The sequence below is a fragment of the Carassius gibelio genome, chromosome B23 (assembly GCF_023724105.1).
Source record: "Carassius gibelio isolate Cgi1373 ecotype wild population from Czech Republic chromosome B23, carGib1.2-hapl.c, whole genome shotgun sequence".
Taxonomy (NCBI): domain Eukaryota; kingdom Metazoa; phylum Chordata; class Actinopteri; order Cypriniformes; family Cyprinidae; genus Carassius; species Carassius gibelio.
In genome coordinates, this window is record NC_068418.1 from 3,094,265 (window position 1) to 3,109,084 (window position 14,820).

Sequence of the window (14,820 nt, forward strand, 5' to 3'; positions counted from 1 at the left end):
TCGGAGTCTGAGTGACACACAGCACGAGCTCACTCCACTGCACACACACACAGATCGCTGGGAGAGGCTGTTTATCATCAGATTGCGTAAATCCGTGGAAAATGAATAGAAATGACGATTCTGTCTGAAGAAATATGAAGTAAACATCAGTAAATATATCCATATATCTCCACAGATATGCATCTTTGGTCTATAAATCCTTATTGACGCTGTTCAGTGAGTCTATGTGAACACAAATAAACCGCTACTGACGTGACTGAATATGAGTGAGTGGTGAATTTCAGTTCAAAATGTGGGATAATACGGATTTATTATTTTGCACTCCTGACATAAATCACTAAATATCTGTCACTGCAACAATGTTTTATCAAAATATTGGTCAAATATTGAAGCTAGAGTCTTTAAATTTTCAATTGATGCACAGTTTGTCCAGATGAAGTAAGACAGTGATGTTTTATGTGCTGTGAAAGTGAAACTATAATAAACTGGGGCCGTCAGCGATGTTTGCACATAAAGGGGATAATTAACACCTCTGTTTTTTCTGAATTTAGCAGTAAGAAATTACTCGTCATCCAATTTTTTATATCGACTATGCATTCCATTAGTTTTTCAAATTGTTGTGTTTCACCAGGCCGGGAGGAAATATAGAGCTGAGTATCATCAGCATAACAGTGAAAGCTAACACCATGTTTCCTGATGATATCTCCCAAGGGTAACATATAAAGCGTGAAGAGTAGCGGCCCTAGTACTGAGCCTTGAGGTACTCCATACTGCACTTGTGATCGATATGATACATCTTCATTCACTGCTACGAACTGATGGCGGTCATATAAGTACGATTTAAACCATGCAAATGCACTTCCACTGATGCCAACAAAGTGTTCAAATAACTATGATTACAGTGCAGCATTACCAATCCCAGCTTGTAGGCCTGCTCATATTTAAAATATATTTAGAACTTTTCCAAAGTGTAAAGTGCAGCATCAACAGTTTCAGTTTTTAGACCTGCTCAGATTTCATTATTGCGTTGGCCTGTTCAGAATTAAGAGCAAAGGTCTGTTTAAATGCCGACGGGAGCTGCGTTTGAATTACGGTCGGTTTTTTTTTCCTAGTTGTAGTGATGTTCACACTCGCGTGATGGCTTTTGAAAACCTTGGGCCGGTGACACACTGCCATATTGCACCTGTCAAACATAGTCTATTTTGCCGTCAATACTGTTGACAGTGTCCTTTATCAGTAGGCTTTATATTTATGTTCAACATGAAGTATAGATATTGTTGTCGTGAAGACAAGTGCCTGGTCAGCAATGTTAAAGGCTGCTTCCGGCTTTGCTACCGTTCGGACGCTTACTGCTCTGTGCTTTGCTTCTTATTTCTGTACTTTTCTCTGATTTTTCTAAGATTTTTACTTAAGCAGATCAGCACAGTGCTCATACAACAGATTTTTGGCACAAATGCTAAAACTAAAAACACTGGGACTGGAATAATACTACAAAAAGAAGACTTTGTCTCCCACTGCGAACAGCTTACATTCCGGAGACGGGAAGACAACTGCCTACCAAACAGAAGAGAGAGAAAATGCCTCCTGTTGGATCTACTTGTTGCATGAACTGCTGCAAACTTCTACAAAGGATTGTGATTCTTGAAACAAAGTTACTTTCTGGACTTCCAAAACAGACGGAACACTCAGCAGACCGTCATCACGGACCCTCTCAGCAAACAGCTGGTGAGTCCCACGAATCTTCTGAATCTCAACAGTTTATACCAAGTGTAGAGGAACAAGCCGAAACTGATCGGCACACTGATCGTTGGCACAAACAGGGAGCAAGACCCAAAGGAACATGAGATATCAGATCAGATTGTCAGATTTCTCGTATTGGTGCCGTAGCTTCCTCTACCCCAGATTCGACTTTGACAAGGCTTGTAAATACTGGTATTCTACCACCCCCTATACATCTGGAGAACAGATTTCAAGCATTAATAAATGTGGGTGAGGAAACCCCAAATTTATTTAAACATGGATCTGATCAGCCAGCAGCTAACATCGCTACTAACAGGCGCTCAAGGACGAGCAGACAGCGGCATTCAGCTCAGAGCGCAGCCGAGCCAAGGACTCTGATAGTGGGTGACTTTATTATCAGAAACATCCGTAGCAGGACTACAACAACATGCTGCCTTCCTCAAGCAACGGTCTCTGATGTGAACAAGGAACTTCAGAACATTCTGATGAAGCACAAGACTGCAAATCAAATCATCATCCATGTGGGGAAGAATGATATTCAGAAAGAGCAGTCAGACATCATTAAGAAGGACTTCATTGAACTCTTTGAAACACTTCAAAGACTCAAAGTTCACTCGTTCATCAGTTCATTTTTTTATTCTATCTGTTTTCTTTTTATTTATTATATTAGTTAAAATTCCCTGCTACGTGTACTGTGTTAACCTAACTGAGACTTGTTATAGCACTTATATATCATTGCTCTTTTTGTTGTTTTTGATTGCTTCCACTGTCTTCATCTGTAAGTCGCTTTGGATAAAAGAGTCTGCTAAATGAATAAATGTAAATGTAAATGTAAGACAGCTGCAGTGCAACAATCCTAAATGAAGCAGCGCCTCCTAACTTCACTTACATGAGTGTCTGCAGGACTGTTAGGAGAGGTGGGGGTGTAGCTGCTCTATTTAAAGATGTCTATCAATGCAAGCAAGTGTCATTTGGTCAGTACTTGTCTTTCGAATATCTAGGGATTGTGCTGAAAGGTGCTCCACGCATTCTGTTTATTATTATTTACAGGCCTCCAAAATACTCTCCAGCCTTTGTTGAAGAGGTCACAAAAAATTTAACAATAATTTCCTCAGAGTTTGACTGTTTTGCAATTGCAGGGGATTTTAATATTCACATAGATAACGCAGAAAACAAAACTACAAAAGAAATGATAACGGTTCTAAACACCTTTGACCTGATTCAGCATGTGCATGGACACACACACAAAGGTGGACACACTCTGGATCTAATCATCAGTAGTGGTCTAAACATTTCATCCATTGTTATTAAGGACGTAGCACTATCTGATCACTTCTGTATTTTCTTTGATATATTGATCTCTGCTACCACTGAATCTAGATCTGTCTCTGTCAGAAGGAGATGCATAAACGAGAACACAAGTGTACTATTTATGGAGGCTATATCTTTAACACCAAGCATTTCTGCAGACTCTGTTGATATTCTCCTTGATTCCTTCAACTGAAAAGTTAAGAATGTTATTGATGATATTGCACTAGGCTTGGGCGGTATCCACATTTTGATACCGTCAAACCTCCTCCCTATTTTACCTCGGTATGCGGTATTACCGTGAATAAATTAAAAAAATATGACGTAAGGCTGAGACAGCATCACCAAACTGTTGGCTTGTGCCTAAACCATTCAGAAACTGAATACCAAACACTAATACTGAAACAAGAACAAAATGACATGCACAACAATATTAACAACTTTTATTAGTAACAAATAGCAATAGTCAAATTAATTAAATTAACATAAATATACAGAACAGTTTTTGCGCAGAGATGCGCACACAAATCAATAAAATCACTTGGGGTGTGCACAGATATTATTATTTTTTATAATATTCGTTCGGCTCTAATTATTCGATAAATAAAAATGATATTCGAATTTCGACATATTTTTGCTTGCCATAAAGAAAAGAAAAAAGGGAAAAAAGTCCACAATAAAACCTAATTCGGTCACTTTCTGTGATTCTCCACGGCATATTTGAAGATGTATGAAAGCAAAAAATAATTAATGAATGAATAAGAACTGCGGTCTTCTTCAAATATGCCGTGGAGAATCACAGAAAATGACCGCATTCAAGAACATTGTTCCGGCGTCTCTCAAGCAACGAATAAACACCGCTAACTTGGAGAATGCAGTGAAAACTCCTCTTCTCGCATCTGCCCTAGACCCTCAGCCCAAAGATCTCAGGTTTCTCGATGAAAACATGAGAGAAGTAAGAAAAAAATACTTTTTAGAACATTATCAGAACATTTTCCTTAATGCGAGACGAGTGGTGCGTCACCAACGATAAAGAGGATGCAATGTCCACTCGTCGGAAAAGATCTTCTTCTTCTCCAGTTCTTCAGCGATGATTACAGAGAGTCCAGCCGAGACGAGTGGGAACAGTTCTTGCTGGAGCCATGTATTCCACCAGATGAGGATCCCATTCAGTGGTGAAACGAAAGCACACAGTTATTTGTGAGTCCCGCCAACATCTGTGCCGTCAGAGCGCGTTTTCTCCGCGGCCGGCCTTATTGTTAACAGACTAAGAGCCGACTTTCCCCCGATCATGTTTACATGCCCGTGTTTCTTAACAAGAACATGTAAAACAATAGAAAAAAAAAGCAAAAAAGATTTGCAGACAGTTTCAAAGTTACATTCTGTACAATGGCATAATTGCGGCAGGCTGCTTTACGTTTTTTCTTTGTTCATATTTTATTTTTATTTTATTTTATTTTTTGCTTTTAATCTGTAGGCTATACTTTTGTTTGTTTGCGTTGTTAAAGTTTTTCAGCTACAAAACACGATGTGTAATGTTCCAGCTTATTGTGTGTAAGCTTTTTCCAAAATGACAGAAACAATAAATGTTGCTGAAAAATAACGTCTGTCTCATTAAAATTAATTTAAATAAACGAATATTCGAATATTCGTTTTTTGTGAGCTCAAAATTATTCGAGTGTGATATTTGCGGAAAAACGCCCATCCATAAAAATCACACTGCATGAACAACTTTAAATAACAAAGAGCAGATTATAAAAAAGAGCGAACTTCTTTCCAGTTTTCTTTTCCAAAATAGTTTTTAATGAAAACCAAATAAAATACCCGAATCCAAATAAATAAAAAATAAACAGTGCCAATAGGAACGAATGTAGAAATACAATCTAGTCAAGATTTTTCGCTAGGGCACGTTGTGGACCGACAACTTTACCTGCGGTGCTGAAAACCTCGATGGTGTGCTTGCCTACTATCGTGCCACTCGCGACATCTGGGGAAAACACCAGTCAGCATTTTTTCCATGAATGAAGTGGGTCCTCGTCTCCTTGAGTAACTGGCTCTAAACAGTAGGCTGTTGTTTCAGCTCCGATTCGGTCCTCTACGTTGCCGATGCCGACAGGACCTGCCATTGCGTCGGCTTTTTTTTTTTTTTTTTTTTTGCAGCATATTCCCAGAGTCATCTTTTTTCGTGAGGGCACAATTTTCAAATAGCCTCATCCTTATTTACCACCTCTTCCTTCTCGTTCGGTCGAAACCCGAAATACTGGCAAACTGCAGAATTTGTTCATTTTTTTGAGACCAGGTCACTTGGTGCGCAACTCGCCATCTTTTCCCCTCCTCTCGCTTTCTCCTCGTCTCATTGTCACACGATGACAACCACGCATACACATTTTTAGGCATTAAATAAATTATATTTAATATTAAATCATTGTCTCCTATATAAGTGCATTGTTTTTTTTTTTTTTTGTTTTTTTTATATTTTTTTTTTTTTAAGGGTATGACGGTATTGGAACTGATACCGTTGCTATTTTTCCCGCGGTATACCATATTACCGTATTACCGCCCAAGCCTATATTGCACCAATAATAGTCGGTAAGAAAACAAACAGACAGAAATCAGTTTGGAGAAGATCAACAGCAGTTCAGACTATGAAAAGACAATGCAGAAAAGCAAAGAGGATGTGGAGGAAGACGAAACTTGAAATTCACTATAGCATCTATAAAGACATCCTTCATGCTTTTAATGTGAAACTAGCCACAGCTAGACAGAACTTCTTCTCAAACCTTATAAACAGTAACTTAAATAACACTTGTACTCTTTTTGCCACTGTTGAGAGACTGACAAACCCCCCAAGTCAGATTCCCAGTGAAATGCTCTCAGACAGCAAATGCAATGAGTTTGCTTCTTTCTTTTCTGAGAAGATCATCAATATCAGGAAGGTGATTAGCACATCCTCAAGTAATGCAGAGGTCAGACAGATTCAGCCAAAATATCAAAAAGATACTATGTCTATTTTTGAAACAATTGATAGCAAAATTCTGGAAGACATTGTGCAGATCCCTAAAATCATCAACCTATTGTCTTGACACACTTCCCACATCTTTTTTCAAAAGTGTGCTTGACTGCTTAAAAGCAGATCTCTTAGAAGTGGTGAACGCCTCACTTCTTTCTGGGACATTTCCAAACTCCCTAAAAACTGCAGTTGTAAAGCCCCTCCTGAAAAAGACCAATCTTGATAACACATTTTTGAGCAATTTTAGACCAATATCTAATCTTCCTTTTATATGCAAAATTATAGAAAAGGTAGTTTTTAATCAGCTGAACAAATTCTTAAACTCAAATGGATACCTGGATAATTTTCAATCTGGTTTCCGACCGCATCACAGCACAGAGACAGCACTCATTAAGATAATAAATGATATTCGCTTAAATTGTGACTCTGGCAAAATATCGGTGCTGGTATTGCTAGATCTCAGTGCTGCGTTTGACACTGTCGATCATAACATACTACTAGAGAGACTGGAAAACTGGGACGGGCTTTCTGGGATGGTACTCAAATGGTTCAGATCATACTTAGAAGGGAGAGGCTATTATGTGTTATTATGTGCTATTATGAGTCTAGGAGAGTATAAGTCTAAGTGGACATCCATGACATGCGGAGTCCCACAGGGCTCAATTCTTGCACCGCTCTTGTTTAGCCTGCATATGCTTCCACTAAGTCAAATAATGAGAAAGAACCAAATTGCCTATCACATCTATGCTGATGATACCCAGATTTACCTAGCCTTATCTCCAAATGACTACAGCCCCATTGACTCCCTCTGCCAATGCATTGAGGAAATTAATAGTTGGATGTGCCAGAACTATCTTCAGTTAAACAAGGAAAAGACTGAAGTCATTGCATTTGGAAACAAAGATGAAGTGTTCAAGGTGAATGCATACCTTGACTCTAGGGGTCATACAACTAAAAAACAAGTCAGGAATCTTGGTGTGATTCTGGAGACAGACCTTAGTTTCAGTAGTCATGTCAAAGCAGTAACTAAATCAGCATACTATCATTTAAATAACATTGCAAGAATTAGATGTTTTGTTTCCAGTCAAGACTTGGAGAAACTAGTTCATGCCTTTATCACCAGCAGGGTGGACTATTGTAATGGGCTCCTCACTGGCCTTCCCAAAAAGAGCATTAGACAGCTGCAGCTCATCCAGAACCAGAAGATCTGAGCATATCACACCAGTCCTCAGGTCCTTACACTGGCTTCCAGTTACATTTAGGATTGATTTTAAAGCACTTTTACTCGTATATAAGTCACTAAATGACCTAGGACCGAAATATATTGCAGATATGTTCACTGAATATAAGCCTAACAGAGCACTCAGATCATTAGGATCGAGTCAGTTAGAAATACCAAGGGTTCACACAAAACAAGGGGAGTCTGCCTTTAGTTATTATGCCACCCGCAGCTGGAATCAGCTTCCAGAAGAGATCAGATGTGCTAAAACACTAGTCACATTTAAATCTAGACGCATCTTTTTAGCTGTGCATTTGTTGAATGAGCACTGTGCAATGTCCGAACTGATTGCACTATATTTTCACTGTTTTATTATTATTATTATGTAAAATCATTTTCTAACTGTTTTTAAATGTTTTAATCATTTTAAAAGTTTTAAAATTGCTTGTTTTATTTTTGTTATTATTTTTCTTCATGATTATTTTACTTTCTTTTATGTAAAGCACTATGAATTACCATTGTGTACGAAATGTGCTGTATAAATAAACTTGCCTTGCCTTGCCTTGGTCTGTCGGCGGTCTCCCTCTATGTCACCCAAAGTAGCAGCAGCGCCGCGTCAGGCATGATTCTGGTGTGTAAAGACAAAGAAAACGCGAGGCAGTCGTCACGCAACTGACACACAGCAGAAACGATACGCTCACGCCACGCAGCCAGTGTGTCACCGGCCTTAGAATCAGCTGCAGGGCGGGATTTGCGCTGAACGCGGAGATTTCCGCCACTTAATATGTTTGTTTGGAAACATGAAAATGTTGCGCACACAAAATATTGCATTTAGTAATTCGGTACACACGTGCACCGTACCGAAACCCCTGTACTGCAGAATGACGAGTGGCAAGGCAAAGATCCTTTTAACAACAGTATCTTTACTATGAGACATGCAGGAGTTCAATACACAGTGTACAAACTTCAACAACGTAGCACCAACTAGCGCATGCGTATAAGCAAGCTGGAGTATCATAGTCTGCTCAGATTTAAAGCTACAGAACACTACTATGTTCTACATCCTCCTTCTTTAACTTTGACAGTTATTCCTTAATGAACAGTTTCTTATATTAAAGTTAACTCAAAGTTTTTTTTTTTTCATAGGAAACACATTAAACAGATTACTTGAGCTGAGAGTAAAAAGGCAATTAACACAACATTTGTTAACTCACATTGTAACATCAGTTATAATGTTAACATTTATAAATTGAACATTTTGTTACTGAATTACAGAACTTTCTTTTCTGTCTTTCTTTTTAAAATTATTGTTTTTCATTCCAGGTACTTTGGGTTTGGTTTGCAAATGCGACCTGCTCTGGTCACATATAGAGCTGTAGAAAGAACTTTTGTTGAATGTTCATGTTCATTCAGGGGTTTCTTCTCGGTTCCTTGTGGGGTGCATTGTTTTTAAACTCATTTGGAGTGAAGAATTTGTGCTTAGATTCAGCAGAGGGGGTTTGAACAAAGGGAAGCGACATTTCGCTGTGGTCTAACTTTTGTGGTGGTGGCTCTGCGACAGGAAGGATATGTTTTCGATTTCGTCTGTATTCTCTTCCTTCAACCTCAACAAGATATGATCTTGGTTCATCGCAGAGCTGTTTGACAAGTCCAATTCGGTCATGGCCTTATGACGTTGCAAATCTCACCACCTCTCCTTGTAAGAGTGGTCGGAGAGTTCTGCTAGACTTGTCATAGTATGCCTTTTGACAATGTCTCTTTTTTTGAGATCTGATTCTTGACAGCAACGTTATTCTTTGAGGCTGGCACCAGAATGGACTTGCTGATTGGCAGAGATGTGCGCGTCTGTCTCGACATTAATCTCTCTGCTGGTGAACCCAGTGTCTGGTCACGTGGAACATTCCTGAGGGTGAGCAAGTTTTGAAAAACATCAGAACCGTCCCTCTTGGATTTCCCCATTAGATGTTTTGCAGCCCGTTAGCTTGTGGATATTCAGGGCTACTAGTAGGATGTGTAAAATCCCAAGCAGCAGCAAATTCTTTGAACTGTTGGCTTGTAAACTGGGTACCGTTGTCTGAAAAGACTTTGTGTGGACTCCCATGAACAGAAAAGTGCCTTTTGAGTTTTGTGATTACTGTGCTGGAGGACAGGTCACGAAGCAGATCAATTTCGAACCATCCCGAATATGAGTCACCTACTACGAGGTAGTGTTGACCATTCCAGTCAAAGATATCCGTGGCCACACTTGACCATGGAAGATCTGGGATGTGATGTAAGCGTAGAGGCTCTTTTTGTTGATGGGGTTTCATACTGTTACAGACAGAGCATGATAGTACCTCCTTTTCAATGTCTTTAGTTAAAGAAGGCCAGAATACAATGCCCCGTGCCCTGCGTTTGGTCGCATCAAGGCCTGGATGACCTCTGTGAATAATGGTGATATACTCACTGCGTAGTGATTCTGGAATAACCGTTCTCTGTCCCTTCATGAGTATATCTTCATCGACTGTGAGCTCATCCCTGAAGGGAAAATACTCACGAATTTCCGCTGGCAGCTTTGATTGGCTACAGGGCCACCCTGACTTGATTATACTGCAGAGAGGTTGAAGGACTGGATCCTGTGCAGTATGAGTTTGCAACTCCTTCAGTCTGGAAGATGAGATGTGTTGAACTGACATAACTTCGAAGTCAGCTCCGTCATCTGTGTGTTCGTCTGGTGAGTCTCTGGGGGAACGTGACAATGTGTCGGCAAGGAACATATGTTTTCCTTTCTTGTATGTGATTGTGAAGTCGTATTTCTGCAATCTTAGCATCATGCGTTGCAGCCTTGCTGGAGCTGTGTGGATAGGCTTGTTAAGGATGGTAACCAATGGCTGATGGTCAGTTTCGATATGAATTTGTTTACCATATATGTAGTCATTGAATTTGGTGCACGCAAATACAACAGCCAGAAGTTCTTTTTCTATCTGTGCGTAACTTCTGTTTGCGTCAGAGTACGTGAATCGTACGCAACAGGAGCACCTTCTTGAAGACACGCAGCTCCGAGTCCGAACTGGGAGGCATCACAGGTGAGTGTGACGGGTTTAAGGACTTCATAATATTTTAAAGTAGGTGGACTAGAAATCCTGTGCTTCAGAACTTCAAAAGCGTCCTGATGCTGTTTAAACCAGCACCACTCTGTGTTTTTACAGGTCAGCTCGCGCAGAAGGGCAGACAGCTCACTAAGGTTCAATATGAATTTTCCTAAGTAGTTAATCATGCCTAGGAAGCGCTGCAGCGCAGTAACGTTGTCTGGTGCCGGCATTTCTGTGATTTCTTTTGTTTTTGCTGAGTCAGGTTGTAGTCCTTTGCTTGTGAAAATATGACCGACATAGCTCACCTCACTAAGGCGAAATTTGCACTTTTGAGGGTTCAGCCTCAAGTTCACTTCACGAGCACGGTCCAAAACTTTTCTTAGGTTTGCATCGTGTTCCTGCTCGCCATTACCTCCCACATGATGTCATGGACTATGACTGCGCACGGGTAGCCAGCAAAGATCTGCTCCATAGCGCGCTGAAAGACCTCGCTGGCCGAATTAATGCCAAAGGGCATCCTTAGAAATCGGAATCTTCCAAATGGCGTACTGAACGTAGTGAGGAGGGAGGACTTGTGATCCAGCGCAATCTGCCAAAAGGAGCTTTTTGCGTCGAGCACAGAGAATACTGTGGAGTTTGGCATCTGCGCTGCCACTTCTTCCACTGTGCGCATGGGGTGATGCGGACGTTTTAGGAACTTGTTTAGGTCCCTAGGGTCAATGCACAGTCTTATTTCATCTGAGTTTTTCTTGTGAGTCGCCACCATAGATGACACCCAATCAGTTGGCTCAGACACAGGAGTGATTACTCCCATAGCGACCATTCTTTCCAACTCTGCTTTTACCTTGTGTTGCATTGCTGCAGGAATTCTGCGTGCTGGACGGACAACAGGTTGAGCTTCTTTGTCCAGTTTCATGCAGTGCGTTACGGGAAGCTTTCCTATTTCATCTCGGAAGAGATCTGCATATTCTGTGTTAAGCTGCTGGACAAAACTTGAGTTTTATTTTACGCTGACTTGGTGGACTGCATTATTGAGAGAAATGGCCCATCTGAAGACAGTCAGACAGTCCGAGCAATGGCTGTAAATTTTTTTGCTCTACATAGAACTGTAGAGAGTTGGTCTGGTCACTCAGATTGCAAGATAACACGGTTGATCCAGCAGTTTGGATCTCCTCTCCACCATACGCAACAAGCTTCACATGGCGTGACACCTGAAGGTTTTCATCTTGCTTTACCTGTGCGAATGTCTGCAAAGACATGATGTTACATGAGGCTCCTGTGTCGATCTTTAGTTCGAGAGGCTTTCCATTGGTTTCTTTAACTGTTTTGAATCAATTCCGGCCACCTTTTGATGTTTAACCGCAACTCCATCTATAAAGAATGAGTCTTTGCTACTATTTGAAGCTTTAGTAACATCAATTTGATTTACAGTCTTTTTTAGATTTCGTGTGCGCTGAATTTTCACTGATTTGCAGCATTTTTGGAAGCGTTTCCATTTGTTGCACCTGTGACATTGCTGGCCATATGCAGGACATTTCTCCCGTTTTGCCTCATGGTTGCTTCCACAATTGCTGCAATTATGAATTTGTTGCGGGGTAAACTTGTCTAATCTGTGTTTGGGAGTACGAAACGGTTTTCTTTTTACCGTTTGTTGAACACTATCCACATTTGTCAAGTTTTGCTTTGGTCCAGCTAGTGTTTTAGTGTGCTGGTCAGTAAGTTCATGTATTTGACATATTTCAATGGCTTTTGTCAATGTTAGCTCATTGTCACGCAACAGGAGTTTTCTCATTCCATCGTTGAGTATCCCACACACGAGTCGATCTCTTATCAATTCTTCCTGTAAATCTCCAAACCTGCAACTCTGTGCCTTGTTTCGTAGGTTGCTTACATATGCCTCTATTGTTTCTCCTGGCTTTTGGTTTCTTGAATTAAATTTGTGTCTTTCCATCGTTATGTTTGTTTGTGGACTGCAAAGTTCGTGAAACTTACGTTTTAGACATTCCGGGTCCTCGCGTGATTCAGCCGGAGTAATTATTCGTCGGTTTTCTCCATCGCCTGTATATATAGCGGGTTTATAGACGAATTTCTTCCGAGCCGGCCAAATTAAGCAGTATGAATGCTTTCGTGCGAGGCTTTTTCTCAGAGTGTGCAGCAGTAATGAATATATCGAATTCCTGCTCAAACACACGCCAATTTTCGGCGATATTGCCATCAAATACAAGAGGATCGGGTCTGCGGAACCCTTCAGCCATGATTTATTGTGCGATGAATAACGATGGCTTACTGTGTGGATGCTCGTTCGGAATAGATCATTTTCTCGCTGCTCTTACGATTCTGTGCAGACCACTTCTGACACCATGCAATGACGAGTGGCAAGGCAAAGATCCTTTTAACAACAGTATCTTTACTATGAGACATGCAGGAGTTCAATACACAGTGTACAAACTTCAACAACATAGCACCAACTAGCGCATGCGTATAAGCAAGCTGGAGTATCATAGTCTGCTCAGATTTAAAGCTACAGAACACTACTATGTTCTACATGTACCAAAACGGTCTGGTACGAATACACGTACCGTTACACCCCTAATAAATATATATATATATATATATATATATATATATATATATATATATATATATATAAATCCTTCTACTAATGATAAAAGTAATTATTACCAAGTCCTTTCTCTTCTCTGGGTTTGTCTTAATGTCGCGGTCTAGCGCCAAAAGAGACTCAGCATCCCTCAACGGCAGGAAACTTCCGTCCATGTGGTGTCCATGTGGTGTAGGTGTAGAAGAGAGATCCTGAACAATCCGCAGCAGATTTCTTTGCATATCACACATCACCTCCTGCTTGGCAATGATCTCTCGTAGTAATGCTGAAACCAGAACAAAAACGGTTAATTCCTTGCCAGCTGTAACATAGAAATGAATTGTAAATGGAAATAGAGCATAAGGTCTCACCAGAGTGCAGGTCCATCTCAGAAGCAGCATGAGGGGCAAGATGGAATGGCTCAGGAGTTCCACGGTGGCGAGACGATTGAGAGGGAAGATGGTAGGATGGCTCAGGAGGTCCAAGGGCGTGAAACGGCAGCAGAGAGGCAAGTTTACTAGCTGGAGGAGATATTTCATCTGATGAGGAAATGGCATCACGCAACAGTGACGGCAGAGGTGGAATGGAGGGGACCTTAGGGAGGACTAGTTTGGGCGTCACAGGCTCCTCATCAGACTCCTCCTGACTCGAGAGGAAGTGCTGGTTTGGTCTTTGAAGAGAAAAAACTAAAATTATTTACAACCCTACAGCCGTGTAAGGCCCATTTACACTGCCTACTATGAAGAGACCCATCCATGAATAAAACTAAGGTTTTGAAGTAAATTAAATCCCACAGTTACGGTTTCTCACCAACTACCCCACATACAATTTTTTCAGTGATACTTCTTACAGAAATTTGGCAACTTAAATGCTTAAATCTTTTTACATGCCTTAGTTTAAAGACAAACATTATGTAGACAAACTGAGCAAAATCTGAGTGCAACACATTCAGCAGATTTGCGACATACTTGGTTTTTCTTTTTTTTGGCCTCCCCTCCTCTGCTTCTGACTGGAGGTCTGTGTCATCTTCTGCCCTGCGAAGTTTCAACCTTGCCTCACTAAAGCTCTCTGTCAAGAATGGGAACAAAGTGAAAAACAAAGCTTTACCCAAGCCGGTATTGCGGTTGTGAGATAAGATCATGATTGTTATCTATTAAATCATTAGGTTCTTGTAATGTCTGCATCCCAGTGTCAACTTTACATTACAAAAAACAAATAAATACACTTAATGACACCAGTCATAAACATAATTGTCATTAAAGTTCATGATGTGCATCATGCTAATAAGGCTTGCTCTTATGTTGACACTTAAAAAAAAACAGGTGTTACAGTTACATTTACATTTTAAGAAATACATAAAAAAGTGGCTTAATTGAGTCTTGAACCATGAACAATGGATTAAAGTGAACACTTACTTGCTTTGTAAAGAACCCTGATGTCATAACTTGTCCAGGTCTCCTTAGGCATCTCACAGTTCTTGATGGCCTTCAACATGGCATCGGGTTTGTAGTTAGGCCATTTACAGACCTCTCCTTCCACCCACACACCTGGCACCACCTCCACTTCATTTGTCTTAATGAAGCTCACTATGAAATACACTGAGGGATGGGGTTGGGGGGTGTGGGGGATTAAAAGTTATTTTTGATGTAAAAGGGGAATGACAATAAAACTGCCCTGTTCCCCATATGGCATCCTGAAATATTTGAATACGTCATTCAGCCTTGTACATTTTAGATCTGAAGACAAATTTGACACTACAAATACTCCTACTTCTTTAGAATCAACTGGGTAATTAAAAAATGTCCCCATCTTTGCAAATTCACGGTAGATGATGTACTCCTGGCCTTTATAGACAATAATATTTTCCACCAAA

General features: G+C 40.4%; 1 long non-coding RNA gene across 1 annotated transcript; it reads right to left on the bottom strand.

The window, feature by feature from the left end:
• Positions 1-13,034: 13,034 nt before the first annotated feature.
• On the bottom strand, positions 13,035-14,820 carry LOC128011388 (uncharacterized). Its single transcript, XR_008182546.1, has 3 exons — positions 14,363-14,820; positions 13,319-14,015; positions 13,035-13,233 (listed from the first exon to the last, which is right to left on the bottom strand). It is a non-coding gene; the product is annotated as an uncharacterized LOC128011388 (long non-coding RNA).